Source organism: Schistocerca cancellata, chromosome 5 (genome assembly GCF_023864275.1).
Source record: "Schistocerca cancellata isolate TAMUIC-IGC-003103 chromosome 5, iqSchCanc2.1, whole genome shotgun sequence".
NCBI lineage: Eukaryota > Metazoa > Arthropoda > Insecta > Orthoptera > Acrididae > Schistocerca > Schistocerca cancellata.
This window is the reverse complement of record NC_064630.1, coordinates 433,093,684-433,120,311: the sequence shown is the minus strand read 5'-3', so window position 1 is coordinate 433,120,311 and position 26,628 is coordinate 433,093,684. Positions and strand designations below refer to the sequence as shown.

The window sequence follows — 26,628 nt, the reverse complement described above, 5'->3', positions numbered from 1 at the left end:
TGATATCATGTGTTATTTCTCCAGTTATACTATTGCTGCCTACCTACCACTGTTTGATAAACAAGTAGCTAGGTGCAAATTGACTGTCAAATGCTAAAAGGTATCTGTATAATATTGAAATGAAGGCTTATTCAAAGTGAGCATCATTACTTGTCATGCTACAAACAAGAATTTTCAACCCACAGATCCAGATATATATGTACCTTGTAAAACACTTTGTGAGAGATAGGACTTCCCATGGTACACAGTCTCAGTAAAGAAACTTCTAAACAAACAATACCTATTGCGCAATGGATGAAGCCTTTAATGGTTACCATAACAGGTTCTTATGGAAAGATGGTTCAAAGAACCCAAAGAAACTCCTATCATCTACATAGATACTCTGCAAACCACTGTGAAATGAATGACAGAGGGTATGTAGCATGTTACCACAAGTTAGGGCTTCTTCTCATCGTAAAAGGCACTCCTTAAGTACAGAGGTCTGTGGGCATTGAGACTGGACAATGGGTGGTGGCTGAGCTCCAGGTAGTGGTGAGTATTTTGGTACTATGCCTAAATACGACACACAAATAGTAGCTTCCGAAATACATTCCATTAATGTGTTTGTGTTATCTTCCCCAAAAATTATATTCTGCTGCAGAGTATTATCTTCCCTGAAGCTGGAAGCCCAGGACTCCCTTAGCACAAATGGCAAGCAGCCAGGAAGGTGATACATGTACAGTCTGGGAGACGGCATTCAGGTGCACACCCAGCAAGTAGAAGATGGCAACTTGCAGTCGGTCAGCTAGGCCCCTCACCAGAGGAATGCCCCCTAGGTCTGCATCTTCTATCAGTCTTTAATGTGACCTACAAGGAGTGACAGCCCATAGCAACAAAGTCTGCCCATATCAGGCACACTGCAGTTTTGTAGTTGAAGTCTTCAGACAGGCAGCATGCAGCACATCATGGTTTGCCAACAGCACTAACCTGTAACTAGCGAAACTGTCATTCCATTAGGATCAGTGATTCAGACAGAATGAACAAATATACTGAGAGTATTCAGACCTAAACAGGAGTATTTAAAGCCAGATATCATATCACTGTGGCAAGTTATGTGGCCATTTGATCTCATTTAAGTGGAGGTGTCAGCAATCCTGTTCACACCGTGGTGTCTCAAGTACAAACAGTTTTTCCTACCTCTCAGTTTATCATCAGTACTAGTATGCCTTGGAGTGGAGGAGCTTGAATGTTGCATGTAATTTCTTCATATTGTGGAGTTTGCAGAATGACATTCTGGGTACCATCCTACTGAATTGCTTGCGCTCCTTGCTATATTTCTGCTTGCTGTACAGTAATGAGGTATGAGTATTGCCCTGCTTTGCAGTACTGGCACTCTCCACATTCTGTAGATTATGGTTATGACATAAAATCTGAGTTGTATTTGGTTCTTTTACCATCTGTTTCAAATAATAGCTCTGAAAATTTATTAGTGCACTTGGAACACCATTATAATCACATACTGAATGCATTCTTGGAACCTTGTAAGTAGGCTTTCTGTCTTCAAGCATATCTTACAATTCAGGTCACTCAACATTTCTGGGCTGTTCTCCCATGAGTCAAACGAACCTGTAACGATTTGTGCCATCCTTCTTTGTGTACAGTCAATGTCCCCATTAGCCCTATTTGGTATGAGTCCTGCACATTTGAGAAGTGTTGTAAGATATGATGCATAATTGATTTCCAAGCAGTCTGTTTTATAGACTAACTGCATATTTGCAGTATCCTTCCAATGAATCAGTCTTCCACCTATCTTAACCAAAAATTGGGTGTATGTGATGATTCCATTTCATGTATTTACAAATTGTTACTCTCATATGGAAAGGATAAATTGCTAGTCACCAAGAAGAGGAAGTGTTGAGTCACATACGAGCACAATGGAGAAGAATGCTACAAATATTTCAGCTTTCAGACAAAGTCCTCCTTCAGAAATAGAAAGTACACACACAAACAATGGCAAGTCCAGGATGAAATAACAAAAATATTATCAGAGGGATAGACTGGTATGCACCTTATAGAGAAGACGTTGAGTCTCAGATAGGCACAATGAAACAACTGCTATACATTTAAGCTTTTGGCCAAAAAGTCTTCTTCTGCAATAGAAAACACACACACATTCACACAAGACACATGACTACTGTCTATTGCTGTCAAGGCTGGACAGTCAAGCTACAGAGGGCAGGACAGTGGTCAATCTGTGTGAGTTGTGCTTCCATGAGTGTGTGTATCTTTTCCACTTCAGAAGAAGACCTTTAGGCCAGCAGTCTTTTCATCATGCCTGTCTGCAGCTCAACGTCTCTTCTATATGATGGAAAAACACACATACAAACATTCACACAACAACTCACTCACACATGGCCACAGTCTCCAGGCATCTGACTGCATCTGTTGTGAGCAGCAATCTAGCTGGGATTAGTTGTGAGAATAAGGAAGAGGCATGGGGTACATGGGGTGGGAGGGAGGAGGGATAGCATGTTATGGGTGGGTGAAGGTGCTAGATCTGCCTGTGAGAGTGCGCAGGGACTTGTGGGGATATGGTAGGACTGCTAGGTGTAAAACGGGTTGGGTAGACTGGGATGGAATGATTGTGGGTGGGGGTGAAGGGGCAGACAGAAAAGTAGAGGAGAGAAATAGGAAGGAGGAAAACACAGTGCAGGTGTACTGGTGGGATAGAAGGCATGTGTAGTACTGGAGTGGGAGCAAGGAAGGGGATAGGTATGTGGAGTATAGGAACTTGCAAAGGTTGAGTCAAGGGCATCATGGGAATGATGAATATGTTGTAGGGAGAGCTCCCACCTGCACAATTTAGAAAACTGATGTTGATGGGGAGGAATACATATGGCACAGGCTGTGAAGCAGTCATTAAAGTAAGGCACATTGTGTGGTGAGGGATGAGAAGACAGATAGACTCAGGGGAGAGGTTATGGGGAGGTCCTAAGGATTTAAGGAGATCCTGCTGTATTTATGGAATGGCGTTATTATGGTAGGGCTTGTAGGTGGATGTATCTGATAACTGGTGAAGTCCATCTGCTTGATAATTCCTGCAGTTCATAACCAGATTGGTGGAGACTTTGTCAGCAGGTAGGTTTATAAGGTTGGGATTAGTTTTTAGGTGGTGGATTGCTGTTCTTTCTGTGGATTTGAGGTTTGTTTTCATGTTGAGGGGTTTGAGTAAAGATGGTGTGGTGAAGTGTAAGGTTAGGAAATTATTGAAAATTAGCAGAAGGTGTTTTGGGAGCTATGTGGCTGAGTCATGTTTGGATGGAGAAATAAGCTTTCAGACACACTTCAGTATGGGTTTTAGATTGAGTCTGACTGGTAGGGTTAGTGCTGAAAAATAGTGAAAAATTGTTTCCACTGTGAGAACTGGGAGAAGGAGAGAAGTTCATTTATAAGCCCAACATGAATGAATTTGGAAGTGGGACAAAAGGTATGAATGATACTTCTGTGAGACTGAGACTTCTGAAGCACAGGTTCATGCCTGTGTTGTGGATCTCTTTAGGTTTTGCGTTCTGCAGGCAGCAGAAAGGAGTTTCTGAGGGGTGAGGTAAATGCAGAAGGTCTGCAAGGCAAGTTTTAGCAGCTATGAAGAGACTCACAGTTTCCAATTTTGGGTCCACTCCTATTTCTTATATATGTGGATGACCTACCAGTGAACATTCAACAAACAGAATTGATACTGTGAGACCTTAACTTTTCCCAGCAAATTGAATGTTCAAATAACTTACAGGTTTCCTGCCGGGTGACGTTGTTGATCACCGCCGATATTTTGACAGGAGCACACTCTGCCATTCTCAAGGCACAACTACAAGGAGGAAGCAATGAGCAAGGGAATTTAATACCTCAGTTCACAGAGGAGAAACAAGGAAGATACCACAACACAGAACATGTAAGCATAGAGTCAACACACAACCAAAGACAACCAACATCAGAAATATCGATAGTGACTATTAATCAGCATCTGTTGTGGTTACTTGTTCTATGTTGTGGTATCTTCATTGTTTCTCCTCTGTGAACAGAGGTATTAAATTCCCTTGCACATTGCTTCCTCCTTGCAGTTGTGCCTTGAGAATGGCAGGGTGTGCTCCTGTCGAAATATCGGCGGTGGTTGATGATATCACCCGGCAGCAAACCCATAAGTTATTTGAAGAATTGATACTCTTTGCAGACAAAACTAGAGTTATAATTAATCCCATAAGACAGAAAGAAACAGAAGAGACAGTAAATGAAGTTTTAAAACAATTGTTAAGTGGTTCTCTAAAAATGGCCTACCTCTAAATTTTGAGAAAACAGGTTATATTCAATATTGTACAACAGAGTTATACCAGCAATTGATATAGCACATGAACAGGAGTATGTAAATAGGGTTAAATGCTCCAAATTTGTGGGTGTACATCTTGATGAAAACTTGAACTGGAAGAAGCATATTACTGAGCTTTTCAAACAATAAGTTCAGCTGCTTTTCCTGTTGATATAATGGCTAATCTTGGAAACAAATGAATTAACCTCCTGACATATTATGCATATTTATGCTCTGTAATTTCTCATGGAATAATTTTATGAGGTAACTCAACTGTTAGAACCCCAACGGCCTTGCCACAGTGGTAACATTGGTTCCCATCAGACAATCGAAGTTAAGCACTGTTGGGCTTGGCTAGTGCTTGGATGGGTGACCACTTGGGTCTGATGAGCACTGTTGGCAAGCAGGGTGCATTCAGCCCTTCTGAGGCCAATTGAGGAGCTACTTGACTGAGAAGTAGTGGCTCTAGTCATGAAAACCAAGAACAGCTGGAAGAGTTGTGTGCCTGATCACATGCCCCTCCATATTCGCTTCCAGTGATGCCTATCAGCTGAAGATGTCATCACGATCACTCAGTACCATTGGGTCTTCCAAGACCTGTTTGGATGGAGTTTTAACTGTTAAAAAGAAAGTACAAATTACTCAAAAGTGAGCAGTAATAATACAGTATGGTGTTCACTGACAGTCCTCTTGCACGTACCTCTTCAACGAGGTGGGCCATTCGTACAGACTACCACAATACACATAGTCATCAATGAAATTCATGATAAATTATACTTCACAGTTTGAGAAGAATAGTAATATTCATAGTTACAACACTAACCTTTATTACCAGTTATTAAATCTGTCAGTAGCTCAGAAAGGATTTCGATATCCAGCAACAAAAATTTTTTGTCATTTGCTCAATACTATAAAGTGCCTGACAGGTAGCCATGCTAGTTTTAAATATAACCTAAATTATTTAACTCCTGCTATTCCAAGGATGAATTTTTATCTAAAACCTAGTAGCATGGAAGAAAGAAGAAGAAGAAAAAGAAGAAAAAACTTCCTAGTTTTTAAGTTTAGTTGCATGAGTAGGACTAAAAGAATAATGGCTTCATCAGTATTAACACTAATCACCTATACATATGCAGTAAAACTGACTTGTTCCACATAATCTTCATAAAAGAATGGTTCAAATTATCTATGGGACATGAAACTAACTACTAGTTATTGGAGTGATAATGGATACTGATAGTCCAAGGTGGATGTAGGAGGAGAATGGATTAGAAAATTTTTTGATGTGGCATTGTGCATGCTGTTCTAGTTCCTGGAGTGCAAGAGTTTTAATCTGGGAGATTGGATGCAGGAACTTGGGATTGCTATTCAGGAGAATTTTATGGATCGAGAGGAGCTATTACAAAGAGGTTTGGGCACCATTCATATTGTTTTGCAGGACTATGTCAATGAGGGCTATGTACTAGTGGTATTTCAGCAGATAGACATCATTGTGGAAGGAGGCAGAGACATCATTGTGGAAGGAGGCAGAGCTGGAGATGGCTAATTTGATGTTCAGGCTGACTTTGTTGAAAAACTGAAATATTACTAGCATTCTTTTTCATTGTGTCTGTCTGCAACTTAATGCCTGCTCTTTGTGGAGTGTAGCAATCTCTCCTTTCCATAGTGTTCTTTATTCCATCCCAAACTTTCTATTGTTTTATTCTGCTTAACTCCTTCTAATCTCTCCTCCTAACTGATATAATTATAAAATTTTTGAAAACATTATCAGCAATCTTATATAATATAATTAAATACATATAATTAAACAACAGTCTTGATCACAAATTTCTTTTAATTGGAGTGACCAGTTTCAATCCTTAAGGATCATCTTCAGACTCCAGAATGGCAGGTGGACTAGCATGGAGCGAGCTGCACTGACTCATGACACTAAATTGATCCTTAAGGATTGAAACTGGTCACTCCAATTAAAAGAAATTTGCGATCAAGTCTATTGTTTAATTATAGATATTTGATATAATTATTCCTGGAGCTTCAGATTGATACTCTATGTCCCTTCACCCTCATGTATTTTTGGGTGTTTCCCTGTATCTTCCTGTGCCACATATACTGCACTGCACCCCATACCTAACAAGCCCTCTCCTCCTTTTCCCTTATTCAAGCACACACCTTACAACCTCACCCAATTGAATTACACCAGATACCCTCTTTCTTGACACATATACACCCACTGACCTTTTATCATCTTTTATTACATTTTTTCTCTTGAACTCTTCTCATTTCCACACCAATTTTATTAGGTTTTTGTTTTCTGCCAAAGGCCCCACTCACTCAGCCTTAACCTTTTTTCACTATATTTCTTCCACTCCCCTCTTTTGTGATAATTCCATGTATTTTTATGCAATTTTGCATATTTTTTCGTGTATTTTCCCACCAATAAGGATTCTTGCTCCCTTCATCTGTGGCAACACAAAATCTTTTCCTATACATAGTAAGAACCCAGTCCCACATACTGTTCCTACATTGTTGTCTACCTTATAGGATCCCTTGAAGTGATCTGACCATTTAATTGCCCATCTCTGACTACACCCCGTCCTTCCACAATGATCTCTATATGTTCAAATTCTGTCAGCCAATAGCTCTCACCAATATAGTCCTGCAAAACACAATGTATCAGGGCCAAACCTCCTCGCACTTCCTCCTCTCAAGCCATAAAATGCTTTGTAACCCCAAATTCCTGTTGGGGGTGGTGTGGCCTCTGGCACCACCCTGTTGTGGCCTCTGGAGGGGGGGGGGGGGGGGCGGATGGCTGAGAAGTGGCCTGGTGGGGCCCAGTGATAGACTGGTAGCTGAGAAAATCACTTTGTTACTACTGCTTATTGTATTTGTGCCCATTGTATATCTTTGCCCTTTACTTGGCTTTCTCCATGCTTCTAATCACCTTAAGAGTAACAAATTCAGTTTCTATGAAAGTACTCTCCATCTCACACTCAGGTCTACTGGAACCTGGATTACCCACAGATTGGGTGGCTGAAAGGCTCACCATCCCAAATAAATTAAAGCTATGTAAAACAAAAACAAAGTTTCTGTTGTGCTAGGAATTGCAACACTCAAGGTCATGGTTACCCATCATCTACCATCCCAATACTGCTCAATGTGCTGCATTAGTTGCATCACAGTGATGTGACCCTCCTGTGCAGCTATCATCTGATTCAGAGAATGAACTAGACTTGGTTCTCAGGTATCATTTAGGTAGGTGAGGTTTCATTTAGGAAACATCTCCAAGGGTTAATCTGGCCAAAATAGCTGTGGTTACATTATATTTACATCAGTAACTCCCATCATTGTAGCTGGTGAATGAAAGGTTGGTCCCGTAAATTACACATGATACCATTAAATAACAACACAATGCCTCTTAACTCCATACATCTCACTCCCATGAGCTTCCCTTGTTCATAACATGTCATCACCAAGATTACATCATTGTACACCAAGTTATACCCTAAGTAGGCCCACTTGCTGGAAGTTTGACTTTGGTTGCATCACCTCCTTTTGGCATGACTGACCCCTTGCCTTTATCCCTGAATAACTGAAAGACACATGAGTTTCCTCCTGTATGTATCCCACAAGTAGGACATATGTGACCACCCTGTTTGGAATTCTTGTAGTTCTCCCTTGGGCATTACTGCATTCTGATCCCCATCTTCTGCTGTCAGTAATATGGTGTCCCTCTCTTATCTGCAAAAACTTCCCTGCTGTTCCTAACCTTAGGGAATGGGTGTGTAGCATATAACACCTAAACAATGCATATACGTCTGCCACTGGTACTTTCACTAACATATACAACTGTGCACTATCTGTTCTCACTTCTACAGTTACTCCATGATAGTGGAAGCGCAGAGTTTAATGTTAGGCTCTGTTATTATCAGTATAGTTCCAGCAGTAATTTCTTTCTAAACCTTTCTCAGTCTCTTAAGATCTTTCTCAGGTGACAATAGGACAAGACTCAATTGTCCACACAGTGCCTGACAAATGGCTTCCTGCAACCTCATTAACTCCACTCTTGCATCCCAGACACTATTTCCTAGTGATTACAAAAGTCCCGTTAGCATTAGTCTCACATCCTATACTTCAATTTGTGTTTGAACTGTCCCTAAACTTCTGTTTAGAAGGCTAACTAATGGTGTAGAATAATCACTTTGCTAGTTAGTTGTTGAAGAATGCATATGTTGTTCAGCTTGCTGCACTCTAAACTTGCAATCCGTCTGGAATGCCACTTTACAGTCACTTTGTTCCCTTCTGCCAACTCTCTCATGGCTTCTGCTGTCCTAGTTAGCTCACTCACATCATTTTTATCCACTGTTCCAAATGTTATCTTGAGTAGCTTGTCTCCAGCATCTATCCATCCCCTTTTCTTCCCCCACAACTTTCGTGGCTTCACTCTCACGAAGTCTTGCATTGCTCCTTCAATCACTTATACCCTATGAGCAACATGTACTCTTCTGACACCTCCATAAGTACTCCATTACTGCTTGCTAGCGTCATGTACCTGATAATCCCTCTTCCAATCTCCTTATTTCGTTTCATAGTTTCCCTACATTAAATACCAAACCTAGTGTCCACCTGTGACTAGACAATACACATTCTGCTGCCTGGAAAACAAAAATCACCCATCCAGGTGATTATCTTGCACCACCTCTACTCTGCCCCATGCAAAGAGATACAGTATTGCCAAAAACAGCACCATTACTTCCTCACCCTGAGGTCAGGGACCATATCATCTACCCTCCCCCCAGAAGCCTGCTGTTTCCAATCAATATCTCTCACTCAATAATTAAAGATAATTCTTACACTAACATATACATACTATCCTACCCAATGCTACTTAAAAAGCCACATGAATCTTAATACAATGTAAAAAAGAAATTCACTGCCTCCTTGGCCTTAAAGTATGAAATACATGAGGTACATGGTCCTCCTCCTCCTGTTACTCCCTGTTCCATTGTTTATTTTCTGCTCTCTTCATTGGATCTGATGGTACTCCTGCTGAGATCAATTCTGTCACATCCTTAAGAAGTAATAAACATTGGGCATGTATGATTATTTATCTCATTGGTAATTGTACCTTCACACTTACGGGTGGCATGATTTCAATCATTTGCTACAGGTCCTTGTATCATGTCACAAACTTCTTTGCTTTTCCTTTCAGAGTATATGGACTCAACATCACCAAATGGCCCATCTTGTTCTGAAGTAAAGTTCCCATGCACTTCACTACTCCTCTTGGCTCTCCAATGCCTTGATGTTTGCTTTTTGGACCCTTTTCCAAATGTCTCTCACAGTTCTTGCAAGCCAAATGTCTCTCACAGTTCTTGCAAGCTCTCAGACAAACTCTCTGTTTGTGCTCCCTTCCTGCTTAATCATATTGAATGCCAACAGCATCTTTTTACCATGCACTATCTCAAATGGCAACAACCCCATGCTGGTGCATACTTTTGAATCACACACACCCATCACAAAAGATTTATCCCAGCCTGTGTGGTGGGAGTTGACATGATAACTAACCATCCTCCCAATCTTTTGATGAACCCACTCCATCCTTCCATTTGACTGGGGATGACGTGACACAACTCATCATCAGGTCCAACATGAAGTTCAAGCCTTGATGTGTTGTTTGTGTTTCTGGCACCCCAGACTTCAGCCCCCATCTATTCATCCACAATTGCAGGACTATGGCTGTTGCTGGTTCCTCCTGCATCATACCATCCTCAATAACAAGAGAAATGGTCTAGTATCATCAGCACAAAATGATTACCTGCTGGTGTTCAGTTTAACAGTCCTAACACCTCCACCCCAAAAAACTGAAATGATTTCATAACTTCTAGCAATCTCTGCACAGTACTCATTTTTGACTTAAATCTCTATGTTGCGCACACTTCACGTAAATCTTGATGCACTGATCAACTTTGCTTTTTCTTCCTTTCCACAAGTACTTCTCTGCCACCCATCAAATTGTTGCTCTGTGCCCTCCAAGGCCAGACAAAATGTGATCATGCATATCTTCCATTATCTTCACTCGTACTACCACTGATGGTCCCAGTTTAGTCTCCTTACATAACAATCTGTCACACATGTTGAACTGCTGCTGCTTACTGTACTGCTTACATTCTCTGTTAGGACTCTGTGCTGCTTACCACTCAGCAAGATCCTGACCTAGTGCTTGTATCACCACTACCTTCCTGCTTAGTGCATACACATTTCTATGTTTCTTCCCCCTAGGTTTGTGGATTACTTCATAATCAAATTCACTGAGTTTTAATGCCCATCTTGTCAGTCCATTGCATGGTTCCTTCAAACCTAGTAACCACTTGAAAGCAGCATGATCAGTCAGTATTTTAAACTTTCTCCTGTAAAGATAATGCCAGAAGTATGTTTCTCTGTACACCAGGCAAAGCCTGTCCCTCTCTGTAATAGATAATTTCTCTCAGTTCCATTCAGTTGTCTCATTACAAAAGCAATGGGGTGTTCTTCTCCATTGACCTCCTAGCCCAAAATGCACCTGAGAACATTGTTCAATGCATTGCATGATAATATAAATTCCCTCTGAAAATCCAAGAAACCAACACTTTACTCAGTGTCAACACTTCCTTTAACTCATCAAATGCTCCCTGACACTCCCCAGACAATGCAAATTTGATACCCTTTCTCAGCAATTGCATAAGTGGTTGTGCTATGTCTGTGAACCCCTCACAAATTTCCTACAATAATTCACGAGACCCAGAAGAGATTATAATTCTTTATATGTCCCTGGTGCTGGAAAATGTGGCACTTCACGTGTCATCCTTGGATTGTTCCTCTTACTACCCTTACTAACCACATATTTCAAGTAATTTACTTCTTCCAATGCAAAACAACACTTTTTTTTGTTACTTAATATTAAATGTGCAACCTGTAATCTCTGAATACTTCTCTCAGTCACTACCTTTGTTCCTGCATATCTCTTGAACAATTATGTCATCAAAATTCACTGAACATTGATGAGGACTTAATCCCTTCAACATTCCGTCTAACAAATGATGAAATGTTGCTGGTGCATTTTTCAAACCAAACAACATTCTTCTATACTGATAATATCCCCATTGTATTGAAAACAATTTTTGGTGTGTCCTCTGGAATCACCTCAAACTGATGGTACCTACTCCTCAGGTCCACATCAAGAAGTACGAGCACTGATTAAGATTATCAGTTGTTTCTATGATGTTTGGAATGGGGTGAGCATCTGTGGTCATCTTACTGTTGCATCAATACCTCCTTCAACTGTCAGTAGTCCTCTTCATTATGATTACAATTCCTGTCCCCCATGCACTACTGCTCTCCCCGTTATGCCATCAGCCAACAGCTGATTGATAAATTCTTCTAAAATTTGCTGCAGTGACCGTAGTATTCTGCACGACTTCTGGTATGTCATTGGTTCATCTTGTGCAGGAATCCTATGTTGTGTCATAGGCAATGCAGGCAACAGTCCTAATGGGAAGAACAAATCTTGAAATTCTAACAACAGTTCTTGCATACACACTTCCTCTATTCTACTCAAATGCTTAATCTTCTCAAGCAATGCAGTCTAAGCATCAACCTGTGCCTGTTCATAGCTTACACCCTTTGTTCAGTATTCTTCTTCTTCCAGAATTTCTAATATTACTGCTATCAACTTCCTCAGCACCAAGATTATACACATTGACAGGTATTATCTTGCCTCTGCCCTTCTCCTGTACATGTACAACACATTGTTTCACTAGACAACATACTGCATCCAACACATCACTACCTTCTAGTGGTTGCACTATACATAACATACTGTTAAGTCAGGCTCCACACTACACATGAAACTTCTTGGTGCCACTTGACACAGAGTCATGGAAATTAAAGCTCAATGTCAATGCTTGTGGTTTAACTGTATTGCTCACTATGACAGACACTCCTCACTATAGATCACTACTGCCAGCAGCTTCCCATAGCTGGATTGCCTTCCCACTAAGTTCTACCACATATTGTCGAAGGTCAATTAGGGCATGATGCTGATGCAGGAAATCTAACCCTCAAATAAAATTGGTTGCCTCCAATCAAAAATAATGTTGTTGGCCCCACTGCCTCCTACCCATTAAAATTCATGAGGCCACTGACACATGGCCTCTGTGTCCAACAGAAACTTATGCCTTTGCCAACCTATTATACCTATTACAGTACATTCTGCCTCAGCACTCATACTTCCTGCATTAATTTTTACTGGGAATGCCTTTCTGCAGTTCCAGGGTTCCCTTTTGAGTTTAATGTGCACTTATTATCACCCAGGTTGCCCATATTGTTATTCGCACAACACTACTGCTGGTTCAAACACCCTTATTGTTCAGATGGCTGGCAGCACTACCTCTTCATGTGCCCCAAAAATCCACAATTGAAACATTTTACATTCACTGCAAACACATTTTGTCTACCTCTTACTCCTGTGGCAACATCAATTTCTTCAAATCCCATTGCTAGCCTCACTGGTGCATGGTGCACCAGTGTGCAGCCTCCTAGATATTTCCAGTGCTAAACCCCTCAGGAAAGCATCAACAACCCTTTGCTTGGCTCCTTGTAACAGCACCTTGTTCGCCTCATCATTCTGCATTAATTTGTATCTATGGACATTAATTTTTCTAAATATGTGTGAAAAGTTCTCTATGGCTTCACTAGACCTCTAAGCAATCACACTTAACTGCTCACAGAGAAATTGTGCACTATTCTGCTTCTTATACCTTTCCAATAATCTTTGTTTTAGCTGCCTGAAAGTCTCTGCCTTGTTTAGTGCTTTCATTCCTTGTAAAAAGGACATTACTTGTCCTGAAAGGAGTAATCACATTATTTGCAACAACTATTTGCCCAATCAGTCCTCTATGTCAGCAGATGACAGACGTTTTCCACAAAAAATAACATGCCGAATGATATTCACAACAGCTGGATCTATTCCTAGAATCTGTGATTTTAACAATCCCAGCTCTTCATTCCTTGCTGTCAGCTCATTATTTGTAGAAGTATTTTCTGTTCTTAACCATGCTATTTCATTAACTAATGACTGCATAGCTTCTGGACTGGTGACATCTTGTGTCTCTGATTCTGCCATTGCACTAGCCTTATTCATATTTTACAAACCCAACAATAAGAACAGAACGATCCTTAGTCAACAACACTACCATACTTCTTCTTTACATGTAATCATGAGCCAACTGGATTCTCTGCACTGTGTTGCGGTATGGCCAAAATGGTGACATGTAAAATAACCATAGACTCGGTACAAGGGGAAGAATGCCCAAGTGTTGTGGTATGGCCAAAATGATGACATGTAAAATAGCCATAGACTCAGCACAAGGGGAAGAATGCCCAAGTACACTGTGCACATCACACTGGTTCTAACCACTGATACTTACAATTTCTCCCAAATTGGGAGACATCCACTGGTTCTTCCAATCTTACAGAAGGAACTTTGCAGTTATGATGACCCTTAATTTTGGCCCCTTTGTCTGTCATAAAACATGATTGGGAGCCATCCAACACTTCTTCCAATCTCACAGAAGGAAGTTTGTAGTTCTGACAACCCTTAATTTTGGCCCCCTTGACTGTCACAAAGCATGAACAACAGTTTCACTCACCCCGAAATGAAGGTGACGGCGGTGGCTCAAATGTCACACTGTGAGGGGTGGCCAAACCTTCACTGTCCACTGGTGGTGCTGTCAGCACACTACCGTACTGTGGGTGGAGTGACTTCTGGCACCACACTTTGTGGCCCATGGGTAGAATGGCTGAGAGGTATGCTGGCAGGGCCCGGTGATAGAATAGTGATTGAGAAAAATACATTATTACTTTTCAATTACACATTTCTCCATTGTAAGTGTGAGTGAGACACTTCCCACTCTGGCATGGAGGGCTGGCAACGGTCAGCAGACTGCTGGCCTCCATCCAGGAGAATGATACTTGTGTCGGAACCCTGTGATGCTGACATGAGACTGGGCAGCAAGCCAGCGATCTATGAGTAGGCCAAACCTCTGTTGTCAGTGGTGTGCTTCTTCTCTTGGCTATGTCTGCATGTCTGCTTCTGCTGTTGAACAGCCACATACAGGTGGCTCAAGGGTGCCTTGTGTCTTCTGAGGTGAGAAGGAAGACTGCCTGCATGGGGCACGATCTGCTGCCTCCTGGTAGAAACGAGAAGCATTTAATTAGTCTAGTTGTTATACCATCTAGCCCCTCAGTATTTTTTGTTTTTAATTGGTGTATTATTTTAATTAATTAATTTTCATTTACTGGAAGAAGGAACAAACAAAAAGGGTATCAAACAAAATTTTATCTTTTAACACTTAATAACATATCTCATGAGTCTAATAGTGACATTTTATTCAACCTTCTCATAGGCTGTGAGGGATATCCTTACCAAAAATGTATTTCTTTACTTTTTACCACCTCTGTATGCTCCTGGCATCTAGTGACAGTCTGCTGCATGAGCTATGGTTTCTGTTTGCTGTGAAATATAGCTTTTGGGGCTGTTGGAAGCATACATCCCATCAAATAAGATTGTTTTAAAGACCCTTGGGAAGTACGTTTACCACCAAAATAGTTTCTTCAAGAGGCTCAGGAAGTATGGTACAAAATCGGTACATCACTTGTGGACTTTTGGAAACATACTTACCATCAACTTGTACAAAGCTTTTTGGAATATGTCTTACCATCTCTGGATGTGTCTGACATCATCTGGTAGTACAAGACATCAGATGTATAAACACTGCTACAGAAAGTTTCTGTTTATTGTGAAATCACTATTGGTGTCACTTATTAACTCAGATAAAACTGTCTCATTTCTACAGTGAGAAAGACACTTACCACCAAAATTACAGCTCACAAAAGAGCCATGGGAGATACACAAATTACCACAGTGTATGGTCCTAAATTACAAAAATACAATTATCAGAAAATAAATACAATCACTTCATTACAATTCCAACAATACAAAAAACTTAATGTTGCCAAGTTGCTACAAAAAATGCACCCATGGAACGTTTAAAGAATTATACTTGACAATACTTAGATAAACAAACTCTCCATTTCTCAGGTCTTTGATTATAAATATCAGACCTTAATTTTTTAAAAAACAAGACCTGTCCTTTTTTACATTTAAGTTGTAGTTTCAAAATATATTTGGGTGGGTTAGCATCTCAGTTGGTATTTTATATGCCATACGTGCAGATGTCAAGAGTCATTCATGTGACTGCACCTACAAAACACTGTAATATTTTCTTTATGTGGAATGTTTCCTATGAAATATGCCTAGGAGAAAAATCAAAGAGAATGGATTCATCAGAAATTAGGTATTAATGGTCACCTACAAAAACTCAACTCAGGACTTCTAGAGAATGAGATTACAAAAGCATCAGTAAACTATCTTTGAATCACCAACAAGGGCACTAAGTAGCAAAGTTAATTTTTTTTGTACTCTTCACTTTCCTCAAAGACAGGTCTAGTGCTCAGACAGCTGTAATTTATGCTGAAGTAGCACTTAGGTGACGATATTAGAAGGCTTCTTAAGTATTGTTACGCTACATGATGAAGTACACTTTATGATGTATGTACGAGGGCAGTTCAATAAGTAATGCAACACATTTTTTTTCTCGGCCAATTTTGGTTGAAAAAACGGGAAATTTCTTGTGGAATATTTTAAAACATTCCTGCTTTGTCTCGTATAGTTTCATTGACTTATGACAGGTGGCAGCGCTGTACGGAGCTGTTAAAATGGCGTCTGTAACGGAAGTGCGTTGCAAACAACGGGCAGTGATCGATTTTCTTTTGGCGGAAAACCAGGGCATCTCAGTTCATAGTCGCTTGCAGAATGTCTACGGTGATCTGGCAGTGGACAAAAGCACAGTGAGTCGTTGGGCAAAGCGTGTGTCATCATCGCCGCAAGGTCAAGCAAGACTGTCTGATCTCCCGCGTGCGGGCCGGCCGTGCACAGCTGTGACTCCTGCAATGGCAGAGCGTGCGAACACACTCGTTCGAGATGATCGACGGATCACCATCAAACAACTCAGTGTGCAACTTGACATCTCTGTTGGTAGTGCTGTCACAATTGTTCACCAGTTGGGATATTCAAAGGTTTGTTCCCGCTGGGTCCCTCGTTGTCTAACTGAACACCATAAAGAGCAAAGGAGAACCATCTGTGCGGAATTGCTTGCTCGTCATGTGGCTGAGGGTGACAATTTCTTGTCAAAGATTGTTACAGGCGATGAAACATGGGTTCATCACTTCGAACCTGAAACAAAACGGCAATCAATTGAGTGGCGCCACACCCACTCCCCTACCAAGAAAAAGTTTATAAAGCCATACCCTCAGCCGGTAAAGTCACGGTTACAGTCTTCTGGGACGCTGAAGGGGTTATTCTGTTCGATGTCCTTCCCCATGGTCAAACGATCAACTCTGAAGTGTATTGTGCTACTCTTCAGAAATTGAAGAAACGACTTCAGCGTGTTCGTAGGCACAAAAATCTGAACGAACTTCTCCTTCTTCATGACAACGCAAGACCTCACACAAGTCTTTGCACCCAAGAGGAGCTCACAAAACTTCAGTGGACTGTTCTTCCTCATGCACCCTACAGCCCCGATCTCGCACCGTCGGATTTCCATATGTTTGGCCCAATGAAGGACGCAATCCGTGGGAGGCACTACGCGGATGATGAAGAAGTTATTGATGCAGTACGACGTTGGCTCCGACGTCGACCAGTGGAATGGTACCATGCAGGCATGCAGGCCCTCATTTCAAGGTGGCGTAAGGCCGTAGCATTGAATGGAGATTACGTTGAAAAATAGTGTTGTGTAGCTAAAACATTGGGGAATAACCTGGCGTATTTCAATGCTGAATAAAACAACCCCTGTTTCAGAAAAAAAAATGTGTTGCATTACTTATTGAACTGCCCTCGTATATATATGGAAAGTTAAATTGTAATTGGTTTGCATGTCCAGATTTTTACACCTCAGATGCTTAGTGGAATGTGAAATAATACTCTCCACACTAACTCCTTAATCCAGTTACAAATTTTGACTGACAACCCATAAAATCAAACTTAAGTTAATAATCAATGATATGATATCAAATTAAATGATTTTTGGATGTCAATAAGTATTGCACCCTCATGATTCTCTTGGTCTATGACTTTCAGGATGTCATGTGAGAGAACTGCAAGTTGAGTTTTGCAGGATTGATGTTTTTTGAAATCTGTCCTGGTTGGCATAGAGGAGGTAATTCATTTCAGGTTATCTCATTATGTTTCTTCTAGGATTCTGCATCAGTGAGACAGTAATGTAGTTTTGTGGGTCACATATTTATCCAATGCATGGTCAACTATATTTTTGAACTTTAGTGACTGTTCTTATACATGCTCCTGCTCAATGATAAATGTTTTTATTTCCTCTGTAATATGTGACACAACTGCCCCTTTGTCATTCTTACTGAAGACGTAAATCTTCCTACTTACTTTAGGTGCCCTTTATACTTTAGTAACCATAGTTGCTACAACTGCACCTCAGTCACTGGCACAAATTTCAACATGGACATCTTCAGAAATGTCAAGTGTCGTTTGTTGTCATTCTATTTAGTATATTTACATTGTGAGTGGGTTTCCAGATTATTTCATCTAGGTAATTTTCAGGGATGCATTCAGTAGTGTTTAACAGAATATCTTGTTATTTTCTCTTCTGGTGGTGACACTATGATTGGGGAACATTTGTGTTAGGGAACAGACATTTTCTCTAAAGGTTTCTCTTGCATCCTAGAGTGAATCTGATGATAAATAGAAAAATGAAATTGCAAGTTTATGTCACCATTGCTACTGAGTCTTGCTCAAACAGTCTCTCATGCAACTTCAATTTTATCTTGATGGATTGACAGTATACACTACTGTCGAAGCAGGAAACTAAATGGAACACAAAATGAGATTCATAATATGTGCGAAACACAATACTTCAGCAGTGCAGTTGGTTTTGTAACACCCATGTTTATGTTGTGATCATAAATTTTCAAACACTGACTTATGAGAAACAGTTCAAAAAGCAGAAAAAATTGGAAATATTGCACTAATTATATAAGTACTTACATTACAATAAGGGGGAAATGGTTTGGAAATGGTTTTCTGGAAAGATATTCTGCAAAAATTGATGGAATACACAACTTTAGTTCACAATGTACTACAGTATATGTTCTACAGCATACACATACTAATGGTACAGATCAGTACTGTAGCCAATACTTCCATTAGATGAACAACCCCATCTTTAGGTCATGAACAGAATAATGTTTCATAATCGATATTAACTTTTGTTGCTCATAGCTTTGAGGTTTACTGGCTTGCAAATATAATTACTCTTAAGGAACATACCACTAGATGTCTAGTTATTATTATTTTAAGTGAAAATGCTTTGTAGCACATTCTAGAACATAAGATGATAACATGCAACCAGCTTAGAAATTTATACAATGCATTCATTAAATATTTATCTGCACTAAATTGTTCAGTATTTGCCCTAGATTCTTTGAGGATATTATTACTGAAAACAATTATGAAATTAAAATAGATATTCAAGAACCATGGACCTTGCCGTTAGGGGGGGGGGGGGGGGGGAGGCTTGCGTGCCTCAGCGATACAGATAGCCATACAGTAGGTGCAACCACAATGGAGGGGTATCTGTTGAGAGGCCAAACAAACATGTGGTTCCTGAAGAGGGGCAGCAGCCTTTTCAGTAGTTGCAGGGGCAACAGTCTGGACGATTGGCTGATCTGGCCTTGTAACACTAACCAAAACGGTCTTGCTGTGCTGGTACTGCGAACGGCTGAAAGCAAGGGGAAACTACAGCTGTAATTTTTCCCGAGGGCATGCAGCTTTATGAAGAAGCTTGCACAGGATAGAGTTGCATGGAGAGCTGCATCAAACCAGTCTCAGGACTGAAGACCACAACAACAACATTAGAAATGTCCTACCAGGATTGTTTATGAAAGAAGAATTAGCTGAAAATGATTGCCATACTCCACAGAGCAATAATTGAAGACTGTATATGTTGTCAATTTATACCTTTATCTTTCACAAATTAAGTGCACAACAAAACATCATTACATCCTTGATTGTTTGCATGAAAAGAACTGAAATGTTCAACAGGTGTTGAAAACAAAGTGGAAACAATCATTCATCCAATCATCCTGGTTGCTTTTCCTTGGGATTTGAGAGCTTCAATGAAGCATATGCCCTCCATGAGTGTTTATCATTGCCTGACACAAATGTGGCATGCTCTGTGTAAGTCTGTGGGGGTTCTGATTGACACCACCCTTTTGGAGCCCAAAACTGATTCATTAATTTTGAAGTAAGTTAATGATACGAGTGGCTTGTCACATTATCACAGCACTTGGCATGCTGAGATAGTGACATACTGCAGAGAGATATAGCAATGGTAGAATTTGAATAAACAGTTTTCATAAAACTGATCTTTCATTTTTTCCTCTTTGTTGTAAGTTGTAAGCTTGTAGTCCATTCTAAAATGTAACTTTTTATTCTGGTCTAGAGGATGCTCAATTTAATTTTGTTAAATAGTATGAACACTGGTGGGCTTTCTGGTGTTGAACACATATGTTATCAGTCATTTCACTTCACAATACAAATCAACATCAACCACAACGCTAACGCATCACACATAATTTGTACTCCATCTTCACACTTCTAACTCGTACTACTAACTACCCAAAGGCAAAGATTTACCTCAAGATTTATAACATATGGCCAGGAAAATACTATCATATATCAATCTATTTGTGCAAAATCATCTTTGAAACATACATTTCAAAAATGAAGTACAAATAATTGTTTATCATTACTTATTTTTTTAAGAAGTCCAGAATCATCATTGTAATTACATTAAGTGTTTTTATATGTTGGTGTTTATATATTTTTGTATAGCTATATGTCTGTGAATTTCTGAATTTTGAGTCTTCAAAATGGGAATCGGTCATTTCATATGATCCAAGATCTGTTAGTATATTTACCTCACCACAACTGGTTCTAATAGAATTGCCCCTCAGAAATTTTAATAGCATAAAATGTGAGAAAAATTTTGATACTAAATAATAAAACTAGGTATTGTTATTTTATGGGCATCTCATGAGGATGGACGGTGATCAACTAACAAAAAGAATATGGAGTTTCATCAAATCCAAGAAAACAAGGCCAAAATGGTTCAAAGAATTTGAAAGAGATCTTAGGCTGATTGGTATCTCAGAAAGAGAAATTCCTGACAGGAACAAATATAGAAGATTGGTGAACAACTACCAATGTTTTAAAATGGCATCAACATCCAAAAGACAGAGAGGACCTATGTCTGAAGAGCATAAACAGGCACTTCTTGATGGGCTCAGAAGATACTGGCAGGAAGTCAAAGCTGAAACAAGAACAGGACCTAGACACTAAAATGAAATTGGTTGCTACCACACAGTTCATAGGGGCTCAACTGGATAAAAAAAAATGCCACTAGGTATGCCAACAAGACTTGGAATATAAAAAAATCAATATTCATAGGCTTTTCATGACAGCATATACAACATTTTTGACTACCTTAGCATCATTACTTCATTCAAATGAGGACAACAGCAAAATTTTGCTTTACAAAGTTCTTTTCTTACAAATCTTTAAAACAATTACAAAGTCTGTCCTATTACCTCTTCTGTAGCTCTCAGATTATTAGCAGATGCCACAGATGGTTCACATAACAAATATTCCTACTTGTAACTCTGTTCTTCAACATAAAAATACATTCATTGATTTTCTCATGGTGGCATGACAGTAGAACCCGTGTTTCATGAAAATGTCTGTAAGCATTTTGAAAAACCCAAAAATGCCGTGATAAACAAATGTCTGTTAGTAACCACTGCACAAAATCATCTTGTTCATACTCCTTTATATACCAAGATTTATAAATCTGTTTTCAGTTAGTGAAATATTACTGATTGGTAATGTCCTATGTCCAAATGAAAACATCTTGATCCACATAGAGTTATTTGAAGAAAACATAACAAAATACTTTAGATCACAGAACAAAAGTAATGTATGTCATTAGGAACTTACTCCTTTTGCTTAGAACACACATGAAATGATTTTGCAACAACATTTTACAATGTCTTTTACATATTTCACCAATATCTACATGTCCTTCATAATACCTTACATCATCATCAGGTATGTCACTTTGGAAAATAGTGTTCATCAGATTGTAACCCCCATTTCTGAATTTATTTATTTGTTTATTTTTTGGTTATCCAATTACTAGGATCCAATTCCCACTCCATCTCACTTTTACATGATTTAGCAAAATAAATGTGTCTCTTCAACACTTACATTCATGTCACATGCAACAGAACTTACATCATTAAGCTATATTTCATAAAAGTATCAACATCTTTTCCTCCACATAAACCTCTCTTGTTTCTTTAAAGTAAACAGCCTTTTGTGTATTACCATTCCAACCACAACATATGACACAAGAACCATTGCCTGTTCATTGTAAATTTTCACCTCATTATTGGAGTAAACATTCCTTTTTGTGCATTATTACCTATAAAAATACCAGCTTCAGGCCATCCTGCCTGTACTCAGTAATCACTGACTTTCACTGAATCAAAATCCACTTTATTTCCTTCAATATTGTTACTATTGGCAACATTAACCTCCTATCACCACAGGGCACATTCATTTTACCAAACTCCATAATTGACTCTAATTTATCATCCAGAATGGATACCAAGACATTCTTACTTCAAATTTAACTTTCATACAGAACATTGAACACTCAGCATACAAAAATATGCTACAATAAAAATTATTTCTTGTCCCTAATTTGCAAGAATTTCTTATGCTCAAAATGGCAGATGCTTCAGTCATCATCTACAGAAGTTTGGGTCACATAAAATAGGATAGATCCTAGATAGAAGAGAATAAAAAAAAATTGGACAGCACAGTGGGAACAGAACCTGGATCAGAAAGATTTAGGACAGAGTGCACCAGAAAATGAGAATGAATACACCCAGCTATGGAAGGCACCACTCACCAAGTGGAGTCCACAGTCAGTTTTATCACTATTTTGTCCATTAATGTCTGATTGCTGCAAACATTTTGGATTCATTAGTTTTCATGATAAATAATAGATTATACAATAACACATGAAAAACTGCTTTTCAAATCTTTCAATTTACGTTACAGGATGAAACAACTAGATCATTTTTACATGTTCTCATGAAAACCGCATTATTTAGTTGCTTATGTAAAAAATGGCTGTAAGTTATGCCAAAAATGTCAACAACCCAAAAATTTGTCTAAAGTGGTGTTCATTAACTATTTGTCACTGTCAGATTTAAATTCTTCATTCACACACACACACACACACACACACACACACACACACACACACACACACACACACACACACATATATATAAAATACGCTGATTCACTGGGACAACATGAAAGTTCAATACATATACAAAAATAATATCAAGCATCAGAAAAATATCTGTCATAATAAAAACAACTAAATTATACACAGAACAAGAAATTGCACTTATTTTGTGAGCAATGGTTTGGTATTTTCCACACACTTTCCCAAAACTACCACAAAAGAAATATCACTGTTTCATTGGATGACAAATAATTGTAGACAGAATGATCAATTTTCGGATTCCAGAGTCTTTTTTACACAAATATCATGACTAAAAATAACATGGAAATGACATGATTATACACTGCAAAGAAAGGTATATTACAAACTGAATAAATTCTCAGGGATTGAATGAGATTTGTACTTAAAGTTTCAGCTTTTCAAATGATTATTTAGTTAAAACATTACTCTAAACATTGATAAATAACACTGTAAAAAGACTAAGTACTTTTACTGAAAGAACATTTTAAAATACAAATCATGACTTGTTTACAACCTGTAGAGAAGTAACACTGCATAAGCAATATGGTAGAAAACATTTTGTTTCTACAAACCTTTTTTTTCCCTTTTCTCTTTAACACACACACACACACACACACACACACACACACACACACACAGAATATGGAAGCACCATCTGGAATGTTCTGAAAGTGAAATGTGAATACTGTGTTGCAGATTAAAAGTATATATACACACATCAAAAAAAGTTTTGCATCACCCCAGTTCCCAGAACGCCTGAAGATAGATGTTGACTGTGGATATTATATCACAGACACAGTCCTTTTGACTGTTCAGAGATGTTATGAAACCCACACAAAGATGAAAACAACCATGCATGAGCAGCACCTATTAGACAGAGGGGCTCTGACAGCCGACCAGTTCCAGTCATATCTGCATTGTTACTTTGTGCCAGGAAGGGCTCTCAACAAGGGAAGTGTTGAGGCATCTCACAGTGAACCAAAGCAATGTTGTTCAGACATGGAGGAGATACAGAGAGACAGGAACTGTTGATAACATGCCTCGCTCAGGCCGCCAAAGGGCTACTACTGCAGTGGATAACCACTACCTACGGATTATAGCTTGGAGGAACCCTGACAGCAATGCCACCAGTTTGAATAATGCTTTTCATGCAAGCACAGGACATCATGTTACAAATCAAACTGTGTGCTATAGGCTGCATGATGCACAACTTCACTCCCGACACCCATGGCGAGGTCTATTTTTGCAACAACAACACCATGCAATGCGGTGCAGTTGGGACAAACAACATGCTGAATGGACCACTCAGGATTGGCATCATGTTCTCTTCATTGATGTGTGTCGCATATGCCTTCAACCAGACAATTGTCAGTCAGGCTGAATGCCTTAGACACACTGTCCAGTGAGTGCAGCAAGGTGGAGGTTCCCTGCTGTTTTGGGGTGGCATTATGTGGGGCCAATGTACACCGCTGGAAGTCATGGAAGATGCCGTAACAGCAGTGCGATACGTGAATCCCATCCTCTGACCGATAGTGCAACCATATCAGCAGCATATTGGCGAGGCATTCATCTTCATGGACGACAGTTCATGCCCCCATAATGCAAATCTTATGAAAGACTTCCTTCAGGATAACAACATCGCTTGACTGGAGTGGCCAGAATGTTCTCCACACATGAACCCTATTGAGCATGCCTGGGATAGACTGAAAAGAGCTGTTGATGGATGATGTGACTCACCAAACAATCTTATTGATCTACGCCAATTCGCCATTGAGGAGTAGGACAATCCAGACCAACAGTGCCTTGATGAACTTGTGGATAGTATGCCATGATGAATACAGGCATGCATCAATGCAAGAGGATGTGCTTCTGGGTATTAGAAGTGCCAATGTTTTCAGCAATCTGGACCACCAGCTCTGAAGGTCTTGCTATACGGTAGTACAACATGCAATGTGTAGTTTTCATGAGCAATGAAAAGGGTGGAAATGATGTTTATGTTGATGTCTATTCCAATTTTCTGTACAGGTTCTGGATCTCTTGGAACTGAGGTAATGAAAAACTTTTTTTGATGTATGTATATTGTGAAAATTTTATGTGAGCCAGATATGAACCACAGTTACAAAACAGCAACAGTAGCACCAAATGGAGTTCAAAAGTGAGAAGAAGAAAAGGCTGAAAAATAAAAATTGAGGTGATCACTTGACAACATCGACATCCAACAGCAAAGTTACGTACTGCAAATATTTTTTTTTTTTTGGTGAAGTATTTCATTGAATAATCATTAGCAATGACATTCATTGCACAAAAATCTGAAACAGTGGGAAGTAATACAGACATGGGAGAATTAAGCAGTGTTGTGAAACAAGAACTGGAAAGCTTTATTGATGAAGCAGTAGATCAGAAAAAAGATGACGATAAATCAAGTAAGTTAGTAAAACGAGATGATGATAATGATATAAGTACCATATTCACATTGTTAATAAAAAAGAATAATGACCAGTTTGCAAAAATTAATGAGAAACTTGAAAACCATAAACAAGACAGTAAGTAACAGTTCACAGAATTCAGTCATTCCAAAGGAGTGTTATTTGATTGTGTAGGTAAAGATACAACTCAACTAAATGATATTGATCAAAAAACGGATAGATTAGATTTTCAAATAGAGTCTGTTGAGTATAAAATGAAAGAAATTGAACTTAAATTTAACACTGAAGTCAAAAATGTCAAATATGAGATAATTGAAGATATAAAAAATGCTTAAAAAGTGCATGAGGAAATAAGAACTGTTGATGAAAGTGCAAATAGTCGAATTTTGGCTTTCAAAACTAATGTTGCACTTGTTGAAAGCAATTCTGTTGAAAAGGTGAAGACAGTAGACAGCAAATTCACATAAAATGTATTATTAAGTAACAACAAAACTAGCACCCTGGACTGTAGTGTTTCTGTTCTGTGCAAAAATGGTGAAGTATTGTCCAGTGATGCAGTTAACAGAAATCTTATAAACAATGTTAGTATCACGTTTTGCCGGATTCCAATAAAAAACTTCTCAGATGAAGGTAGTTTACACACTGTACATTTTCTGCAGCACTGTAGAGATAATTTTGTGCCTAATATGACTGATATTATAAAAATCAAGAATGTTAAGAAAATTCTGGAAGGTGAACCATTACATTGGGCTAATCAGTGTACTAAAGCTGACACAACCTATGCCGATTTTGAGAAAGGATTTTTAGATAGATTTTGGTCAGAGATTGAACAAGCTAGAATAAGAAGTGAATTTCTCAATGAACCAAATTACAGAGAAGGTCATATTAGCATGAAACAATTTTGCAAAAATCAACTAAAAAAACTAGCTCATTTGAGCAACCATTTTGATGAACTCACCTAAAGTGATGCTTTAAAAATGCGATTACCAGCTGAGGTGCAGTGGGACCTTGTCTGTGGGCCAGACAACATGATAAACCAGTTTTTGAAATATTTAAATAAATTAAATAAAGTTTTGAAAAAAACAGGGAAATACAATCACAAGAGGTACATACAGTTTGAAAGAGGTAGTAATCAAAACTGGCAGCATTATAATCACAACATGAGGTAACATAGTAACCACAATGATAACAATTATCATCAGAAGGAATGCAATAGCATAAATATTAATTGTAGTCCATTATAAAATGTAACATTTTACACTGGTCTAGAAGACACTTCGCCTCATTTTGTTACATAATACGAACACTGGTGGACTTTTTGGTGTTCAACTCATATGTTATCAGT

At 39.0% G+C, this 26,628-nt stretch overlaps 1 protein-coding gene across 1 annotated transcript in view; it reads left to right on the top strand.

The window, feature by feature from the left end:
• Positions 1-26,628, top strand: part of LOC126189041 (alpha-aminoadipic semialdehyde dehydrogenase-like) — a 134,512-nt gene that overhangs the window by 26,160 nt on the left and 81,724 nt on the right. The gene's annotated exons all lie outside the window — the stretch shown is intronic.